General features: G+C 37.7%; 1 protein-coding gene across 2 annotated transcripts in view; it reads left to right on the plus strand.

Annotated features, from left to right (window-relative positions):
• TSPAN9 (tetraspanin 9) overlaps positions 1-18,939 on the plus strand; it is a 236,630-nt gene that overhangs the window by 16,802 nt on the left and 200,889 nt on the right. For both annotated transcript variants that reach the window (XM_007503764.3, XM_016425952.2), the window contains exon 2: positions 5,441-5,476. The gene's annotated coding sequence lies outside the window, so the exon portion shown is untranslated. The remainder of the gene's footprint in view (positions 1-5,440; positions 5,477-18,939) is intronic.

Raw genomic sequence — 18,939 nt, forward strand, 5'->3', positions numbered from 1 at the left:
TTCTTGAAGTCTCCTGGAATCACTGATTTCTTTTTGCTTAGTTTTCAAGGATTCCATTTCTTGGGTAAAATTTTCCACTTTTTCTTCTAAGCTACTTATTTTCCTTCTAGGTTCTTATTTGACTTTAAAATTTTCTTCTGCATTTTCATTTGGAAAATCCATTTCATCCTTTGAGCTCTGTTTGCAGTTAATCATGGAGTTAATTTTGCAATAATGTTTGATTCTGATTTCTCTAGCTTAGTTCCTATATTGGGGCTTTGTGCCAGGTCTGGGTTCCACTTCTTGCACTTTGGGGTAGAATGGTCATCTCTTGTCCTGGGTCTCTGGCTTTCCAGTGCTGATTCTACTTCCTGGTATTAGGCTCTGCTGGAGGGTTTGGAGTACTGAATTTTTGAGAATTCTTTCTCATATCTCAGGATAGACTGTTAGGGATTTCTGAACTTCTGGATGTGGTCTATCTCAGTCTGAGCATTGCTGGTTGACTTTACTTTGGTCACTGCCCCTCACAGCTCCCTGGGACTTCTATAGCCCTCACACTGGGGCTTATTTAGAGGGGTTTCCCATTCTTGTTGCATTTGGATTCAGAATCTTGGGAGCCTTTGTATTGGTGATGACACTGGTGTTTGCATTGCTTGGGCTATCCTCTCTTTTGATGCTCTTGGGCTTATGGCTGACATTTTGATTTGGAAGAAGCTGCTTGCTGTAGTTTCTTGTTGACTTTCTTGATCATTATTAATGGTCAAGTGGTATGAACTTAAGATTTTTTGGAGTTGTTATAGGGAAGTTGGACATTCAACCTTTCATTCAGGGTAGGCATTCTCTATGTAAGGAAAAGGGACTCTATTTAGTAGAAGCTGATAGTATTGTTATTTGTCTGATTTTCTGGTGGAAAGAGCACTAGATGGGGCAGCTAGGTGGTTTAGAGAATATAGTGCCAGAACTGGAATTGGAAGGTCCTGGGTTCAAATATGAACTCAGACACTTCCTAGCTGTGTAAACCCCAATTGCCTAGCCCTTACTGCTCTTCTGCCTTAGAACTGATACTTGGTATTGATTCCAAGACAGAAGATAAGGATTTAAAAGAAAGGAAGGAAGAAAGAAAGAAAGGAAGGAAGAAAGGAAAAGAAATAAAAAAAGAGGGAGCTAGTGAGCTTTAGATATAGCCCCAGAGGACCTGGGTTTAAATCTTGCCCCTATCAGATATTGGGGTATGTCAGAGAGCCTTCTTTGGCCCCAGTTTCCTTCATCTGTAAAATAATCTCTAAAATAATTTACAGTCCTAAATCCTGTGATCCAGAATACTGCCTCTCTTGCAACCTCTATGTCCCGTTTTTAATCTGGCCCCAAAGCCATGTTTACTTTGGCCTCCTGGTAGGATATTGCCAAACTGAATAGCCTTTTCATTTGGGGCTGTCATGATCCAAGTAAGGATGTTACTCAACCTAAATGGTTCCTTGTCAGGGAACTTGTAAATCTTGGTCGTTTGAATGGAAAATTCCTGGTGCTTCATGGGCCCCCCATTGCTAAGCTGTGTTAGCCAGCTGGACTCAGGAGATGCAATCACAGCTGGATTGGCTCCAAAACCTGTTTTTTGTAGAAAGCAGGCTCTCTGGCCTTGTGCTTATGGGAGACTGTCTGGCAGTTTACTTGCTTGGGGTGAGTCATAAAGGTTCCTTTTCCTCCAGGCACTGGACTTAAGTCATTAAGGGTGGATTTGATTAAAACCATTTTTGGGGGTTGTTTTTATTCTGAACTTAACAAACACCAAATAAGATGAAATTCACCATATACAAAGCAGAAAGGAAAAAGAGAATTACAGCTGAGAATCTGCTTGCTTCTTTCTCCAGTAAACAACAAATTCAGCACACTATTTTCAAAGCCATCCTATTTATCTGTTTCCTACTGATTTCTGCTTGTATTCTCTTCTGTGCATTTTGTAAATGCATCAGTGACCCACTTTTTTCTTACTTTTTCCTCCCTTTTTTCATTTTGGCAACCCATTTGCTAGCCCTCGTGGTTGGTCGGTCATTTTACTGATCACAGCTCTTTATAATGCTTTTATTGAATATATTGTTCTTCTGATTCTGCTCTCTTCATTGGCATTAGTTCATATAAGTCTATCTAGAATTGTCTGAGACTGAGACCATCCCTTTTTTCTACTATATTTATATGTGTATATATAAGCATATACAGACATATCATAATTCATTCTGTTCTTACTCATTTAATGGGTACCCACTGTATTTCCAGTTCTGTGTCACTACAAAAAGAACTACTGTAAATATTTTTGTACATATGAGCCATTTTGATTTGATCTTTTTGTTGTATAGGGCTAATAGTGGTATTGGTGTCTCCAAGGATATACAAATTCAACAATTTTTAAATACTATATAATGTATATCTATATCTATAATCCAAATAATTAAATAATATATAATAAATATAATTATAATAACATAAACCTATATATATATCATTTGTACATGGTTATTTTTATGTTGTCTTTCCCTCCTGTTAGATTGTGAGCGCCTTGAGGGCAGGAACTGTTTTGCCTCCTTTTTTACCCTTGTTTAGCATAGTGTCTAGTACACAATAGGCTCTTAATTAATAAATGTTTGTTCATTGGGCATAATTCCAAATTGCTGTCCAGAATGGCTAGAACAATTTATAGCTGTACCAACAGTGTATATGTGCTTATCTTTATACTTCTCCTCTAACAATTGCCATTTTCATTTTTCATAACTGCCAATATGATGGGTACTTGAGGGAGCCTCAGCATTGCTTTTAAGTTTCATTTTTAGTGACTTTAAAAATCTTGATTTCTTGATAACTTGAGTTTCTGTCTTTTACTAATTTACTAATTACTTAATGATATCTATTGATATCATTAAAGTTTGGCAGTAGAGAATATCTCTTTTCTTACATATCTTAATCAATTTCTTATATATTTTAGATAAAGAACTTTATTAGAAAAACTTGTTATAGAGATTTTTTCTCCAGTTAACTAGTTCTCTTATAATTTTAACTGACTTGGTTTTGCTTGTGAAAAACTATTCATTTTACTATTATTATAATTGTTCTTTTTCTTTCCTGTGATCCTCTCTATCCCTTGTTTAGTCAAAACGTTTCCCCTATCTGTAGATCCAAAAGAATTTTGTATATCATTAATTGTGTATTTTTGTATATACTGCATGTAATTTGTAGATTGTATGTAATTAAACCCAAAAGAGTTTTGTATATAATTTGTATATGATATCACTTTTTATGTCTTAAGTCATGAATCCATTTGGTCTTGGTCTTGGTCTTGGTGTTTGGTATTAAGTATTTGTCTAAAGCTGATTTTTGCCAGAATATTTTCCAAATTTCCCACAGTTTTGGTTAAAGAGTGAGTCCTTATCCTAGGATCTTTGTCTTTACCTGCCATCTTTAAAAAATTGTTTATTTTATTTTTAGGCCTCAATTCTGTCCTTTCCACCCTTCTCCCCTTAATGAGAAAAAAATGAAAAACAAACCCCACCCATTATAAATGTGCATTATTCTCTTTTCCTCCAATTAACAACAATAGTGACAACAACAAAAACATTCCATCCCCTCTTTATTTGGAAGTGGGTAGCATGTTTCATCATGAGTCTTCTGCAATTGTAGATAGTCACTGTGTTGATTAGAGTTAGGTCTTTCAAAGTTGTGTGTCTTTATAATATAATTTTATAATATTCTATGATTTGTTCTTCTGGTTCTTCTCACTTTACTCTTCTTATAAGTCTTTCCAGGTTTCTCTGAAATCATCCCCTCCATTTCTTATAGCATGATAGTAATTCATAATATCAACACATTATAATTTATTGATTCATTCTCCAATTGATGGATACTCCCTCATTTTCTAATTCTTTCTCCCCATAAAAGAGCTGCTGTAAAATTTTTTGTCCACTTGGGTCCTTTGATCTCTTTGGAGTATAAATATGGAAGTGATATTGCTGCGTCAAAGAGTCTATACAGTTTAATAGCTTTGGGGGCATAGTTCCTAATTGCTTTCTAAAATGGCTGGGCCAGTTCTACCAGCAATACATTGTTTTTCCTTAGGCCCTCTAATATTTGTAATTTTTTTTTGTCAGTAAATAAGCATTTATTTAGAAACTACCATGTATCAGACACCATGCTTGTCATCTTTGTCAGTCTGCTGGTTACTTATTAGTGATTTAGACATTTTTTTCATATGGCTATTGTTAGCTTAGATTTCATTCTCTGAAAACTATTCACATCTCTTGATCAATTGAAGAATAACTTATATTCTTAGAAATTTGGATCATTTGTTTATATGTCTTAGAAATGAGACCTTTATCAGAGAAACTTGCTGCAGATTTTTTTTTTAATTTGGGATCATTGGATTTATGGAAACGAGCCTGGAGTAGGAAGAGATTTGATTCAGAAGGATTAATGAGGAGGCTAGCTAAGTAATCTAGGTGAGAGGTGAAGAATGCCTGAAATAACATAAATGGAGAGTTATCAGATGCAAGAGATGTGACACCTAGAATTTGCAGAATTTGGTCATTGATTAGATGTGGGGGGTAAAGACAAATGAAGAGTCAAAGATAATGCTGATATTACTGGGGAGAGTGGAAAGATGGTGGTGCCTTCAATGGAGAAAGAGAAGCTTAGAATACAGTAGGGTTTAGGGGGTAAAGTAATAAGTTCAAGTTTTGGATATGTTGATTTTAAGATGTCTCTGGGATGAGGGCAGCTAGGTTGCTCAGGGGATAGACAGCCAGACCTGGAGATGGGAGGTCCTGGGTTCAAATTTGGCCTTAGACACTTCCTATCTGGGTGACCCTGAGCAAGTCATTTAGTTCCCATTGCCTGATCTTCCCTTCTCTTCGGCCTTAGAACCAATACATGGTATTGATTTTAAGATGGAAGGTTAAAAAAAAATGTCTTTGGGACATCCAGTTTGAAATGCCCAGTAACCAATTATCTCAATTACATGTAATTCTGGTTTACCATAATAATAAAAGGTATATTTATTCATATATTTGTATTTTGTTGAAAGTTTTTTTTCATCTTTCAGCCATGTAGTTGTTTTTGTTATTACTGTGGTCTGTTATGTTTATAGTTTTCTTACTCTTCAACCAACTTCATATTCTTGGCAAAATCTAACCTGGTCAGGGGCAGCTAGGAAGCATAGTGGATACAGAGCCAGGTTTGGAATGAGGAGAACCTGGGTTAAAATCTGGCCTCAGAAACTTTCTAGCTGTGTGACGCTGGACAAGTCACTTATCCCAATTGACTAGCACTTACCACTCTTCTATTTTAGAATTGATACTGAGATAGAAGGTAAGGGTTTAAAAAAAATCTAACCTGGTTATAGAGCATAATTTTTAAGAATGTGCATCATTATTCATTAGGATTTATAGTTTTCTTTCTGTTTTCTCTTGTCTTGGTTTAGGTATCCAGATTATATTTGCATCATAGAAGAAAACCGGTAAGACTCTTTTCCTTTTTTTTTTTGCAAATAGTTTATATAATATCAGAAGTATTTTCTTTGAATGTTTGATAGAATTCACTTAAGAATTCATCTGGTTCTAGTTTTTTTTTCTCATTAGGAATTCATGTATACCTTATTTAATTTCTTTTTTTCTGAGGTTGGATTATCTAAGTTCTCTATTTCCTTGATATGTACATTTCATATTTCCATAAGTATTTTTTCATTAAAGTTATACATTTTATTGGCATATAATTGAGGGAATTAGTTTTTTATAATTTCCTTTAGAATTCTCCTTTTTTTGTTTTGCTACCATCCAATTGATTTTTCTCTTAAATTTTTAAAGAAATGGCAGTAGATAATGGTTTATTTGTTTAATTTTATTTATTTAAAAGATCTCATAGTTTTATTTATCAATTTAATTTCTTTTTGGCTTTAAATTTGATTTATCTCTTCTTTGACTGTCAGAATTTCTATTTTTGTGTCTACTTGGATTTTTGATTAGTTACTTTTTGTTTTATGGCCAATTCTTTCTTTTATCTATTCTCTTTCTTTTTCTTTTTCTTTTCTGTTGTTGTTGGTGAAAGTGTTTATTTCATAGACATAGATTTAGAGGTTAAAGGAACCTTAGAGACCCTGATGTTCAACCCCTTCATTTTACAGATGAGAAAACTGAGGCACAGTTTGTGACATTCCTAGTGTCACATAGGATTTGAAATTAGTTCTTTCTCAAACCAAGTTTAGTGGTATATATATATTCTGTCACTGACCTCCCTATACATCTTCCTGCCTTCTGAAAATGTTACATTATTTCATAGTTGCCACTTTTGGGTGGGTAAAGTTATTGGTGGTTTCTGTCTATTCTTTGACTCAATGATTCTTTAGGATTAAGTTATTTAGTTGCAAATTAATTTTTAATGCTCACTTCAGTTTCTTTACTGAATGTAATTTAAATTTCATTGTATTCAATAAAAGTCGTGCTTAATATTTCTTCTTTTCTACATATATTTATGACATTTTTATGCCTTAATACATGATTAGTTTTTGGAAATGTACTATTTACTGCTTAGTAATATGTATACTCCTTTTATACCCATTTATTAATCACCAGAGATTTCTATCTAATTTTTCTAATTTCTGTTTAGGAATTAAACTTTCCTTCCTTCCATTCAGATGAGAATTAGATCTGTTTCTCTCTCCATCCCTTGTTCAAACTAATTATGTGAGATAATTTCCCCTATTCTTTCTCTTCTCCCCTCCCCAAATATATTCTTCTTATTTTCTCATTCCCTTCTTCTCTTAAGGTTATTAAGACAATCACATCTGCTCCCATGCCTTCTATCTAGTTAAACTGTCTCTGTGAACCCTATTCTCATGTGTCTCATAGGAGACACATGTATCATCATCTCCCCATATTTAAGTCTAAGTAATTTATCCTTTTTAGTTGTTTATTATTATTCATTCATGTTTACATTTTTATGTTTCTTTTAGCTCTTATATTTGAACATGAATGTTTCTCTACTGTTCTGATAATTTCATCAGGAATGCTTGAAAGTCCTCTATTTCATTAAAGACTCATTCCCCTACCTCCATAGTTGCACTCTGCCCCTCCTCTCCCACCCATAGCATTCATTATACTGAGTTTTGTTGGATAAGTTATTCTTGGTTGTAAGTCTATATCCTTTGCCTTCTGGTATATTGTATTTCAAGTTCTCTTCTTTATAGTGGCAGCTGCTGAATTGTGAGTGATCCTGATTGTAGCTCCTCAGTACTTGAATTTTTTCCTTCTAGCTGCTTTTAATTTTTTTTTTTAATCAAGAAGCTCTAGATTTTTCCAATGAATAAAAACTCCCAGGAGTTTTTATTTTGAGGTGTCTTTCATGAGGAGACTGGTAGATTCTTTTTCTTCTTGGTCCTCTGGTTCTTAGAGATTTGGGTAATTTTCTTTTAAGATTTTCTGAAATACAATGTCTAGGTCCCCCCTTTTGGTCATGACATTCAGATAGTACAATAATTCTTAAATTTCCCCCCTCAAATTGTTTTTCATAGTAATTTTTGCTATTGTATGCCTTATATTTTCTTCTCTCTTTCTCTGTCCCCCCCCCCAAGCTTTTTGACTTTGGGTTATTATTTCTTGTTGTCTCATATAGAGTTATTGGCTTAAAAAAACAACCACAATCCTTACCTTCCATCTTAGAATCAATACTATGAATTGGTTCCAAGGCAGAAGAGCAGTGAGGGCTAGACAATGGAGATTAGGTGACTTGCCCAGGGTCACACAGATAGGAAGTGTCTGAGGTCAGATTTGAACCTAGGATTTCCTGTCTCTAGGCCTGACTCTTAATCCACCTGAGCTACCCAGTTGCCCCCGAGTTATTGGCTTTTATTTGGTCCATTCTAATTTTCACAGAATTTTGTTGTTTAGTCAAGGTTTTGTACCTCTTGTGCCAAGCTGTTAATTCCCTTTCCAATTCTTTATTTAGTAGCTCTCATTTCTTTTCCAATTTTTTCCTCAAGTGTTCGAGTGTTCTTATTACAGAAATATGTTTAAATTTTTGCTTCATTTCTTCCAGAAATCCTAGTTGCGTTTGTGCCCAGCCTCTGTTTTTCTCTAAGGCTTTTCTTATAGATATTTTGGAATCATTCTCCTCTGTATTTATGTTTTGAAGTTTTCCTGCCACTGTAATAGCTCTTTATTCTGGGATTATTTTTTTGTTTGCCCACTCTTCTCGCCTACTTCCTGACTTTGGACTTGATGTTAGGACTGGGCTCTGCCTGACTTCTGGAAGGAAGGTCTGGGCTAGTCTTATTACTGTTTTCTTATATGGAATTGTGTTATTCTGGGATCTCTGGGATCTTTCAAACCAGGGACCTGTGCTTTCAGTTCTCTGATCCAGGAATGAGTGATTTTGCTGCCTCTTTTGTTTGAATTCTTCAAATTTATGACCGGGGTTTTAGTCAGAACAACAATAAACTGTTACTTGACTCAGTCACTTTCACCTAACTAAAAAGCTCTACTGGTTCAGAGTGTAGAATTGTAGATCCCTTTGGTTAGAATTCCTTTCCTGGTTTTGCCTCTGTAGATTGGTTTAGATGCTGGAACTGAGAACTTGCTTTGCTTTTGGGATATGAGTCAAATGGTTGCTTCTGAACTTTCTCAGGACACTGCCTATGGTCTCCTTACCCAGGAAAAATATGGCTTAAAAACATCAACCATTACCTGCTATCTTAAAATCAATACTGTGTATTGGTTCCAAGGCAGAAGAGCCATAAGGACTAGGCATGGGGATTAAGTGACTTGCCCAGGCTCCCAAAGCTATAAAGTGTCTGAGGCCAGATTTGAACCCAGGACCTCCCATCTCTGGGCCTGGCTCTTAATCCACTGAGCTACCTGGCCGTGCCACCTCCCACTTCTTCCCCCCAGTCCATGTTTTCTTCAACCTAATGATACCCAGCCTTCTTGCTATTCTAAGTACAGGATATTGCATCTCTAGATTCTGGGCTTTTCGAAGACTGTTCCCCATTCCTCTTCTCTCTCATCTTTGCCCCTTGGCTTCCATGATTTTCTTTTAAGTTTCAGCTAACCTTCTATGAGAAGCCTTTCCCAGGCCTCCTTAATCTTAGTATCTTCCATCTGATATGATCTCCAATTTCTTGTTTATATATAGCTCTTTGCATGGTGTCTTCCCTATTAGATGGTTTAGCTCTTCTTTGTATCACCAGTACTATGTTCCCAGTGCCAGGAATGGAAAAGCCATTTGATAATGCTTATTGATTTCACTTTTACAGGGTGAGGAGAGGATAAGAGAGATTTGGAAGGATAGGAAGTTATGATTAGAAAGGAGAATTTCAGCGTTCAAGATAACAGAGTTAGTATAGTGATGGTATGAGATCTAAGGTGCCACTACCCTCTCAAGTAGTTGATGAAGAGTGAAGTTCTATGCCATGGAAGATGAGATCAATTAATTGGGAGGGCAGGGTGTGGAAGGAGATACATCAATATATGTAGTGAAGACTCCAAGTTTTAGTATAGGAGGTTGAGGAAGGCCAAGTGATTAGAGGCAGTGTTGTGTATTAGAAGGAATATTGGATTTGGTCCTTGATTTAAATCTTGGTTGTGCTATTTAATTGTGTGACTTTGTTTACCTGTGTGACTTTGGCAAGTTACTACTTCTTTTTTCTCAACTTTGCAAATCTTATGGATGTAAGGAGGAAATTCCAAGTTGCTCTAATTTTATTTTCCTCTAATTATGAATGATTTGGAACATTTTTTCATTCCTTTCTTTGAAACCTGTCTATTCTTGCCTTTGACCATTTATCTGAGTAGTTAGTTGTTTGTATCCCTTTAAATTTGAATCAGTTCTTTTGACTGTTTCCCAATTGGGGAATGGCTCTTATTTTTTTATTTTTTATTTTTTTTTACAAATTTGGCACAGTTCCTTTTATATTTGAGAAATGAGACCTTTATCAGAGAAATTAGCTATAAATTTCCCCTTTCAGTTTCCTGATTTCCTTCTAATTTTGATTGCATTCATTTTGTTTGTGCAAACACACATTTGATGTTATTCAAATTGTCTATTTTATCTTCTGTAATCCTCTTTGTCCCTTGTTTGGTCATGAATTCTTCCCCTATGCATAGATTCAAAAGGCAATTTCTTCTTTCCTCCTCAAATCTGTTTTTATCACCCTTCATGTCCAAGTCATATATCAGTTTGGAACAGACAGCTTTATTTTTTATCTAGCCCTTAAATATTTTGATGATTTATTTCTTTGTTTGAATTTGAGTTTGAGATCTACTATTACTAGAAAACCCCCTTTCTTCCCACTTATTTTAATTATTTCTCTTGAAATTCTTGACTTCTGGATGAATTTTGTTTTAATGCTTTAGTTTTCCTCAGATGATTTGGTAAACTGAACACAATAGGTAGCAAATACCTTTACATGTGGTAGTATGCTTTAGGAATGGAAAGCCTCCCAACCCAGTCCCTGAGAGCAGCTGAAGTTAGAGTCCCACCAGCCTGGGGCCGGGGATGGAATAAGGAAAAGTTGGTGCTAGCCTAGAGGCTACAGTCCATGCCTCCCCAGGCACTTTGTGACTATGAGGCACTGAGGCTCTGTTTTTTCAGGTGGTTATGACAGGTATGAAGGCAGCTAGGGGGCACCATTGTGCACAGAGTGCCAGAAGCTTAGAATCAAGAAGACTCATCTTCTTGAGTTCAAATCTGGCTTCAGATAGTAGCTGTGTGACCCTGGGGAAATCATTTAACCCTCTTTGCCTCTATTTGGTTATCTATAAAATGAGCTGGAAAAGAAAATGGCAAACCACTCCAGTGTCTTTCCTAAGAAAATCCCAAATGGGATCATGAAGAATGGGACATGACTGAAGTGACTGAATGACAATAACAAATCACTGATGCAGGGCAGAGTAAGTTCTGTTGTTACACATAATAGCTGCAATGGCCCCCACAAGATACTCCCAAAATATACCTGGATCCTTCATGTCAGGAAGGATGGCCTGATATGTTTACACAAGAGGAAATACCACAAAATCCTGTCTCATCATGCCTTTTTAGGGTCAGCCTGGTCTCAGATTGCCCAGAATATTTTCCCCTTTACTTGACCTTGACTGGTTCAAGGCTGGCTAAAACTGAAGTCCTCTGTCTTAGAAGAGTACCCTTTGCTGGAAAAGGAAATCTTGGGGGAAAGAAAGGACCCTTCTCAGGCTGCTCAGATACTAGGAGGTTTTCAATACTGGTAAATGAAATGAGCCTCTGATTTTGTTTCTAGTTCAGAAACTCCACCACTACAAAGTATGAAAAAATACCTTTTCCTAGAGATATGAAAATGTATTTAGGTTTGTACCTTTGACCCATTGACAGGATTGGATAAGAGTACCAGCCCTGGAGTCAGGAAGACTCATCTTCCTGAGTACAAATCCAGCTTCAGACACTTATAGCTATGTGACCCTGGGCAAGTCACTTAACCCTGATTGCCTCAGTTTACTCATATGCAAAATGAGCTAGAAAAGGAAATGGCCAACTGCTCCAGTATCTTTTCCAAGAAAATCCCAAATGGGATCATGAAGGGTTGGACACAGCTGAACAACCGTTTGGCAATGTTATTTTTCTCCAAGGCCAGTAATAGAAGTTTCAGGTGTGGGAGGATGGAGTTGGGAGGTTAATATAGGCATGGTGGGGGTGGGAAAGAATGTACTCTCTAAAAGGCTCTTTTTTCCCCTAAATCAGGGTAAAAGTGGTGTAGAGGTCCAGCTGTCATCCATTCTGAGCTGTTTCTTTTGACTGATAACAATGAGTGAAGGTCAGTGTGAAATTTAAGGAGGGCCAAACAAGGCTGTAGTTAGAAAGGGATGGGAGACTCCAGGAAACTTAGGTTTTCTTTTTAATCTAGGTTTCTGAACTGCTATTTCCCCAATGTTTTGGGGGGAAATCACCCACCATGTCTTTGCTTTCTTTTTCACTCATTAATATAGAAATTGCTTTCCTTCACTGCCTTTGCCCCATAGAATCTTATGATCCTAGAATGCCATTGTTGGAAGAGACCTTGGATGTCATCTAAAGGTCACAAGAAGCAGCCTCATGTAGTAGGAAATAGTGTTGGCCTTGGGCTTAGGGGAAAATCTGACTTTGAATCCAATTTCCAGATAGGTGGCTGTGTGGCCAGGGGCACATGCATGACACAACCCTTCTGAAGCTCAAAGACTAGATAGAGCACTGGACCTGGAGTCAATGTTCTGATATAGCCTTGGCCCCTTTCTCTGTGATCTTCTGGACAAGCCATTTAATCTCAGTTTCCCTTATGTGTAAAATGGAGATAATAATAGCCCCTACCATCCAGGGTTGTTGTGAGGGTAAAATGAGATGATATTTGTAAAGTGCTTTGCAAATCTTAAAGCACTTTATAAATGCTGGCTAATATTATTGTTGTTGTTATTACTCTCTCTTATTATCTATGAATGCCTAACTCACATGGTAAGCATTAAATGAGATAATGCATTTAAAGCACTTTGTAAAACGTTTAAAGTAATATACAGCATGTCCCAAAAGGCGCAGTGCAGATTCAAGGTCTGATATGGACATCCTCTATAAATGTCAGGGACGGTCTAATCTAGTCCCGTTATGTTACCGGGTGTGTGTTTGGGAGGGGGGGGGGAAGGGGGAGAGACCTGAAGTCCAGAGAATTTAGCTGGGATTAAAACCTTGGTTTCCTGTCTCCCAGTCCAATGTTTATGCTGCTGGGTAGCTCATCTGAAATGTAGAATTGATGGAATCCTAATGTTATTGGAAAGGGTGAATTAGAGGTTAGAGTTCACTTATTTTAACCCCTATCTGAAGCCTGAATGCCTCCTCTGTTAGCCCAGTTTTCACTGAGTGGCCATCACAGGATTGTGGCTGTCTGGGAAATGCTGTACTCTTCAGGAGTATGTGGACCCTAAAATGGCTGATTTTTAAAAAATTCTTAGCATGTTTTTCTTTCTTAAGTGAACTTTATCAATGTTTTTGAGATTTATATTATGATTAATTTGGAAAACCTCTCCTCCTTTGCCTTCCACTGCAACAAAGAAATGCAATTAAGCAAAAATACTTAATACAGTGACCAAATTTGATAGTGTATATTTCCTTCCTTCCTTCCTTCCTTCCTTCCTTCCTTCCTTCCTTCCTTCCTTCCTTCCTTCCTTCCTTCCTTCCTTCCTTCCTTCCTTCCTTCCTTCCTTCCTTCCTTCCTTCCTTCCTTCCTCCCTTCCTCCCTTCCTCCCTTCCTCCCTTCCTTCCTTCCTCCCTTCCTCCCTTCCTCCCTTCCTCCCTTCCTCCCTTCTTCCCTTCCTCCTTCCCTTCCTTTTTAATGCTCTACATTCTGGCTCTAACCTCATCTAACTGAAACTGCTCTCTCCAAAGGGAGGATGAAATCCCAGAATTGTTTTAATTTGCATTTCTCTTACTTTTTTTTTTTGAGCATGTTTCCCAGTGGTCATTTGTAATTTGTGATTCTTCTTTTGAAAACTGTTTACTCAAATTCCATAATGATGTATTTATTAGTTTTATATTCTTGCACCAATTCCTTATAAATCTTGGATTTCAGAAGTTTATGATACTTGATGAAAACATTTTTTTCATTTCTATAGTTACTCTCTATATTGTCTTCCTTGATTTTATTCATTTTTTTTGTTTGTTTTATGTCTTCTATCCCTTTTTGGGTTAATAATTCTTCCTCTAGCCACAGGGCAGCATTGTTTTCTGAGCAGTAAATCTTACAGTGTCCCAGTGTTAAAGGAAGTTCCAGTCTCTTACAGAAGGCAAGAAATAAGTCATAGAAAATTGGCCTGATTGGATCCATCCCCATCTTAACCTGGGGTCCAGGAACTTATTTTGAAAAATATTTTGGTAACTTAATTTCAGTGTGATTGATTTACTTTGTAGTGTTATTCTGAGAAGGGAGCCATAGGCTCCAGCATATTGGTAGAGGAGTCCATGACACTAAAAAGGTTCAGAATCCCACATTTAGGCCAATTCTGTCATTTTTCTGGAGGAAATGGAGGCCAAAATCAATGACCCACCTGATGTCTCACAGATGTAAGTAACAGAGAGCTAGAATTTGAAATCAGGTCTGACTCTTAGTTCCCCAGCTTTTCCAAGTATACTATGAGCTTTCCCAGATCTCCTTGGGATTCTGAAAGAATTCCTTCCCGTGTTTTACTAATAATAGCTAATATTTACAAAGCACGTATGTGTCAGCTTCTGTACACTTTACAATTATTATGTCATTTGATCCTCATAACAACCCTGGAAGGATCTTCATTTTACAGATGAGGAAACTGAGGCAAACAGAGAACAAGTGACTTGCCCAGGATCACATAGCTAGTAAGTGTCTGAGGCCAGATTTGAACTTCCTGACTATAAGCCTTTATCCAGCGAGCTCTTTTCTTTGCCCCCAGTTTTGTTCTTCCAGAGATATGAGAAAAGTGATTTACTATAACAGGCTAGATCAGATTAATTTATAACTAAAGATTGAGGAACTTATTTATTTAGTTATTTGAAAAAAAACAACCAAGTTTTGATTTTAAGGCAGAAAAGTCATAAGAGCTAATTGGGTTAAGTGACTTACCCAACACTGCTAGGAAGTATGTAGTCAAATTTGAACACAGGACCTACTGTCTCTAATCCTGGCTTTTTTATCCACAGAACTACTTGGCTTCCCCAGGAATTTATTAACAAATAAAAATTCTCTAAAGTCTGAGGGCTGGTAGAATTAAGATCATGTTGGCCAAAGGGTACATATTTATAGCTTTTATGTAAGTAGTTATTTACATATTGTTTCTTCAGTGAGAATATGAGCTCCTTGAAGACAAGGACAGCTTTTTGGGAGCCTTTCTTTGTGGTGCCCCATAACTTGGCACACAGTAAGTACTTAAATACTATTTTTAAAGCCTTGCTTTCTCTCTTAGAATTGATAATAAATATTAGTTACAAGGCAGAAGAGTGGTGAGGGCTAGGCAGTGAAGGTTAAATGACTTGCCCAGGGTCACCCAAGAACTCCCATCTCCAGGTTAGGCTCTCTCCACTGAGCCACCCAGCTGCTCTGATACTTTCTTCTGGAAGGCAAGAAATTGAGACTCAGTGAATTCCTATCTTGCCTCAAAACATTTGGTTAGCAAATAACAGATAAATAAATGACATCCAACCCTAGAACTTTTGACTCCATGTCCACTGCTACTTCTGATATACCATGAAGAAATCCACCGTATCTCTCCTTTTCCTATTGCTGCCTCTTGAAGGTAAGGGACTTTGAAAGAATTAATTTTAAGTCAGCTTAATTAAGATTCTTGGAAGAAGGCAGGGGCAGAAAGTTGGACAATGAAAAGTTTTTGATTAAGGTAAAGTTCAAAAGCTTTTGATTAAGTTTAAACAGTTCCCAGAGTCTTAGTGGCAGGATATTGGAGGCATTCTCATGAAATCAGTTAGTATTTCTCTGTTTCTGGTCTCTCTCTCCCCCCCTCTCTTTCTTTCTCCCCCCTCTGTCTCCCTCTCTCTCATCCTCTCTTACCTTCTGTCTTAGATACGATACTAAATATTGGTTCCAAAGTGGAAGAGTGGTAAAGGCTAGGCAATTGGGGTTAAGTAACTTGCCCAGAGTCACACATCTAGGAAGTTTCTGAGACCAGACTTGAACCCAGATCCTCTCAAATCCAGGTCTAGCCCTCTATCCATTAAACCACCTAGCTGCCCCATGTCTGGTCTTTTGTAGATAAACATGCATCCAATCACCAGACCTCTACCTTTTCAGAACTTATATTTCTTTGGCACATCCCATGAGAATCCAGAGTAGTTTCTATACCACTATGTTTAGTGTATTCAAATGTAATTTTAAAGAATTTAAAGGTTGGATTTTTTTTTTCTCCAGGCATGTAGAAAGATGTCTTGGGGATGTCAGAGTCCCATGATGGGTGAATTTAAAGTTGGTTATTGTGATCCCTGAGGGACAGAGTAGCAGAATGTTGAGACCTTGGAGACAAGGGATGTAGCCAGTGCCTAGAAAAGTCTTGGTGTGCTAAAAGGTTTCCTGAGTTTTGGTATTGTCTTTTTGGCTGTTTCCTTTTGATAGGGATGACTGGATAATGGTGACTCAGCCATGGTGACCCAAACAATACAACAATAGCAATTTTGTACTGGGTTAGCAAGGAAGTGTCCGCCTATCAGTCATGTCCTCCTGAATGCCTAGGATTTTGATCTGGGAGGGATAGGAAGTGGGGAGAGGGAAAGGGAGAAGCAGAGAGAGAGATACTCAAACACACAGAGAAAATGTTTGTGTTTGTGTCTGTATGTCTGTTTAGAGAAACTAGAGAATTTTCTCATAACAATTTAGTAAATTCTTATTAGGTGCCTACTGTGTTTAAGGTATTGTTTTGGGATCTGGTGAGCTATAACAAAACAGTTCTTGTCCTTTAGGAACTTTATTAGAGGTTGGGTGGTATGGTGAGGAAGAGACAAGATGTATAACAATTTATAAATAAAAGGTAATTTAAGAGGTTGAACAACAGTTCTTGTGAAATTTGTTCTTGTGAAATCTTGGGGCTTTATTTAACTGCAGGCTCAATGTAAATCAGTACTTACTTTTTAGCCTAAAAACTGATGTTTTGTTATCTTGGGCTGATTTTGAGAGTCAGAGTCCAGAAGGAGGGAAGAAAGGAGGTAAATAGTTAACCAGTGAATTAGCAAATCTTTATCTAGCATCCGGTTTATCTAGCATCTAACGTGCAAGGCAAGACATTTCCTAGGTGCCTAAAAGTGTCCAATTCCAGATCCCAAACTAGTTCTTAAATCCTGTCACATGGAGCAGTTTTCACTTGGATGGGCAAAAATGGATCCTGATTGGATCAATTGGTCCTGAAAGAGTTATTTTCCTTCCCATTATTTAGAAGGAGTTGCTCACCAGCAGAATCTGATTCAACATTTGGTAACATCTTGAAGAAGCCTCTGGCTTCCTCCTGAAGCTCAAACTTAGTGATAACATAAATTTCTTTGATTTGAAAATTTGACAAGGCTTTCCCAAATATTTACTAGAACAAGATCTTATTTCCTTCTTTGTTTCTATCCTGAGCATCAGAACCATGACAGGGAGTAGGGGAAGAAATCTTTTGTTATTTCTATCTGCTTTTGTCCTTTGGAGAACTGTGTAGGGTTTACAGATAATGGAACCCTGGGAAGAATGGCATCAAGGCTGACCTAACTCAAAAATTGTGAAGTAGGCAGTTTCTTTTCAGTATTCCCAGCTTGTCCTTTTTATATCAAGAAGAAGTATTGTCAGGATGGAGAAAAACTGGGGTTGAAGTCACAAGATCTGAGTTCCTGTCTTGGCTCTGCTACTCTGTGACTTTGGGGAGGTCTCTGACCTCAGCTGTCTCTTATATAAAGTGATGGATCTAGGCCAAGAGATCACTAAGGTTCTCTTAATGGTCAACATTCTATAACTACAGCATCTAGGCTTATCCCTTCCTATATTTCAGGATCCCAGTTTTTCCCCCCCCTCTCCCATGATCAAAATTTAGTCAGGCTTCTAAAGTCTAGCCCTGTGGTCTTAGTCAAAATTCTTTAATTTCTAGCTATGTAAAGTTCTTCTATGTAAAACAGTTATTGACTCTCTAGTATTCCTGGCCTGGAAAGGGTTAGAAGGTCTATTTGGAGTCCCGGGTCTGACATTTTCCAAGTGTGTGACCCTGCTCAAGCCACCTCATTGATCCTGACTTTCCTTCCCAAGAAAAGGAGGAGCCTGGATTAGATATCTCCAAGGGCCCTCAGAGCTCTAAATTCTATGAATCATAACCATATTTTTCTCATTATTCTAAGAAAATTTCCTGGAAGAGCTGGGAGGGATTTCGGGAGCAAGGGAAAAAAAGGGCTCTCCCAACTGTTATTAATTCCCTGGGAAAACAAAACAAACAAAACAAAATTGGCAGACTTTTTCTTCAGAGGCCCCTCCTTTGTCCTGACTCTTCACCCTCTGTATGTGACTGTCCTTGATTTCTTAACTCTTGTTCTCTCCTCATTATTGGCCAGTTCAGCCACTGGCTTGTTGTACTTCTCCATCACGCCACAAGATGGCAGTAGGAAACCTTCCTATATCTCTTACTGGTTGCTTTTTCTAAGGTCTAGGCTGCTGATCCATAATGGGAGAAACCCAATCCCTTCATTTCATAGGCAGGATGCTATAGGCAAAAGAGCACTGGACCCAAAAGCCCAAATATGGCTTGGCTACCTTCGAGACCTTGGGTATCCCCAATCCAGGTTTCATTCAGAAAACGAGGGGATCTGGAGAGAGAACCACCAAGATTCCCTTCATCCCCGAGTCTCCAATCCTGCCACAGATGAACAGACTGAGACCTAGAGAGGTGCAAAGAATTATCCAATGTCTTTGGGATAGTTGACTGCATACTCGGAATTGGGAGCCAGGCTCAGAGTGGGACAGATCCCTGGAGGTCAGGCTCTCCTAATTACAGATTATTTCCTTAAACTTAAGACCGGGTTTCTAGGGAGAACAATGAGTACTGGTTTACTCCTGAGTCCACCATGGGGAGCTTCCAAATTTAATAGCCTTAAAAGGGGGGGGGGCTATTATCCATGTAGCCTAGTTGTATTGTTGAAATAGTCTGTTGCACTCAGGCAAAAAAGCCCTGAGCTGTTTTGTATTTTGGTGGGAGGAATAATAGGTGCAGAGGAGCTGGGATGGGATAGGTAGCAAGTAGTATGGCAAGAGATGGGTAGCTTAAGGCCAAAGAAATTATAGAGACCTCATAGGCTTCAGTATATCTTTAAATGTTTAAAAAGTCCACATGAACAGGGAATACTTAGGGTAATTTATAAATGGAGTTTTGTTGTCTAGTAACTGAGGAAGACCAGATTATCTTAGTCTCTAGAAAAGTTGAACATAGAATATGCTCTAATAACTGAAAT

The sequence above is a fragment of the Monodelphis domestica genome, chromosome 5 (assembly GCF_027887165.1).
Source record: "Monodelphis domestica isolate mMonDom1 chromosome 5, mMonDom1.pri, whole genome shotgun sequence".
NCBI lineage: Eukaryota > Metazoa > Chordata > Mammalia > Didelphimorphia > Didelphidae > Monodelphis > Monodelphis domestica.